Source organism: Mustela putorius, unplaced genomic scaffold (assembly GCF_011764305.1).
Source record: "Mustela putorius furo isolate JIRA1106 unplaced genomic scaffold, ASM1176430v1.1 tig00001075_pilon_pilon_pilon, whole genome shotgun sequence".
Lineage (NCBI taxonomy): Eukaryota > Metazoa > Chordata > Mammalia > Carnivora > Mustelidae > Mustela > Mustela putorius.
The window spans coordinates 109184-111604 of NW_025421560.1; the positions used below are offsets into that span (position 1 = coordinate 109184).

Consider the following 2421-nt stretch of genomic DNA (forward strand, 5'->3'; position numbering starts at 1 on the left):
TAGCTGCGTCTTCAGGTTTTGAGCCCAGAAGTGAATTTAAGAAGTGATCTAATCACACTCAGCAAATTGATAGTACTGACTTCCACATTTCATGAGTAAATTCATCACACAGGAACAGGATGCTGTCTCTCTGACCAGCACTAACACTGTGATCAATCAGGTATCATGGGGATGCGTGTTCTAAATGACGGGAGTATACAGACAGGATGGGAACGAACACCAATCTTATTGCACATGGTGTCTGGGCGAGCAGTAAAAACACTGTGATATGGGATGAAAATTCTTTACATCTTGCTTCCTCTCAGCCCCTTTTTTTCTCAAATCTGATGCAGCAGCAAGATCAGTCGACATACATGGGAGAGCTGGGAGTCACTGGCATCTGATCCAGGATCTTACAAACATAGCAGGCAACCTCGACGGTACGTTCTTCATACATCAAAATAAAGGGATGTTTCAGAAGGTCTTTATACTTTGGCCTTTTGGATTCATCCTTCGTAAGGCACAAGTTGACAAAGTTGATGAAGCTCAGGGAGAACTTGCATTCTTCGGAGTTGCTCAGCTGCGGAGGGTCCCCTTTCACGACTTGCATGAGCTGATCGAACACACTGTTCCACTTTGGGTAAGGAAACCCACCTGTGGCTAACTCATACAATGTGATCCCCAAACTCCAGACTTCAGAGTGGACGTCATATCCTTGTCGTGATGCACTCGGGTCTATTCTTTCAGGTGCCATGTAAGGCCTACACCCTGCATCTCTTGTCTTAGCAATGGAGTCCACCAGCTGTCCACTGATACCAAAGTCACAGAGCTTAATATTTCCACTGTCCAGAAGAATATTAGAAGGTTTTATATCTCTGTGAATGATTTTCAAGTTTTCTTTTAAGTGGTTTAGTGCTTTCACAGTTGCTAAAGTGATTTTACCTAAAATTTCTTCTGGAATAACATCATCTTATACACTATATACATATTTGTAAAACTTATCAAACGAGGTAGACATGAGTTCCATACAGATCCAACAGTCACCCCCTCTGAAGAGTGCACCATAAAACTGAACAATGTACGGGCAATCACTACTCTGCATTACTACATCCAAATTCATAAGAAGTTGGTTTTGTTCTTTCTCATCCACTGTTGACCAAACTCTTTTAACTGCCATCATTGGCCCACTTGGTTTGTGGACATTTTGTTGACAGAACCATAAGCTCCTCGTCCAATTTCTCCATGGTCTTTCCAGTCCTCTGCAGTAAAATCCCAGTGCTGCTCAGGCGAGATCTTCAGTTTTTCTGACAATTGAATGCTGTGTGTTCTCAGTCTCTCTATACGTGGGTTTTGAACTCCTGTTGTGTTTGGATTCAGAGTAAACCTTGCTGTAGATTTGAAAGGTGGATTTGCAAAATTCAACCTTAGTGCTTGCGTTTATCCTGCATGCTGCTGACGGCCGGGTGGCCCGGCGCCGGGGTCCCCACGGGGCCGGAGTGCCACTGCCGCTGCTGCTCCTGGAGCCGCGGCCACCGCTCGGGCTTGGAGCCACCATTGTTGGGAGTAAAGAGCCCAGAGGCGCTGGGGAGGCTGCAAGGCCTGTCTTGATTTTTATAGCTTTGTAATAGAGCTTGAAGCCCATGATGCCACCACTTTGATTTTCTTTTTCAACATACTTTTGGCTATTTAGGGTCTTTTCTGGTTCCATGCAAATTTTAGGATTATTTGTTCCAGTTCTGTGAAAAAAGTTGATAGCATTTTGATAGGGACTGTATTGATTGTGTAATGGCTCTAGGTAGCATAGACATTTTAGCAATATTTGTTCTTCCAATCCATGAGCACGGGATGTTTTTCCATTTCTTTGTGTCTTCCTCAATTCCTTCCATGAGTGTTTTATAGTTTTCTGAATACAGATCCTTTGTCTTTTTGGTTAGATTTCTTTCAGGTTTCTTGTGCTTTTGGATGCAGTTGTAAATGGGAGCTATGCCTTAATTTCTCTTTCATCTGTCTCATTGTTGGTATGGAGAAATGTAATTCATTTCTGTGCACTGATTTTATATCCTGACACTTTACTGAACTTCTGTATGAGTCCTAGCAGTTTTGGAGTGGAGTCTTTTGGGTTTTCCACCAAAAGGATCATATCATCAGCAGAGTGAGAGTTTGACTTCTTCGTGTTCAATTTGGATGCCTTTTATTTTGTTTCTAACAGCAATGTCCACAATGGCCAAACTATGGAGAGAGCCCAGATGTCCTCAACAGATGAATGGATAAAGAAGATGTGCCATGTTTACACAACAGAATACTACATGGCCATGAAAAAAGGAGTCTTGCCATTTGCAATGACATGTATGGAAGTAGAGGGCATTTTGCTAAACAAAATGAGTCCATCAGAGAAAGACAATTATCATATCATCTCACTGATAAGGGGAATTTAAGAAAAAG

At 42.4% G+C, this 2421-nt stretch overlaps 1 pseudogene; it reads right to left on the reverse strand.

The window, feature by feature from the left end:
* Window positions 1–313: 313 nt before the first annotated feature.
* LOC101674407 lies at window positions 314–1534 on the reverse strand (annotated as a pseudogene).
* Between the last annotated feature and the right edge of the window lie 887 nt (window positions 1535–2421).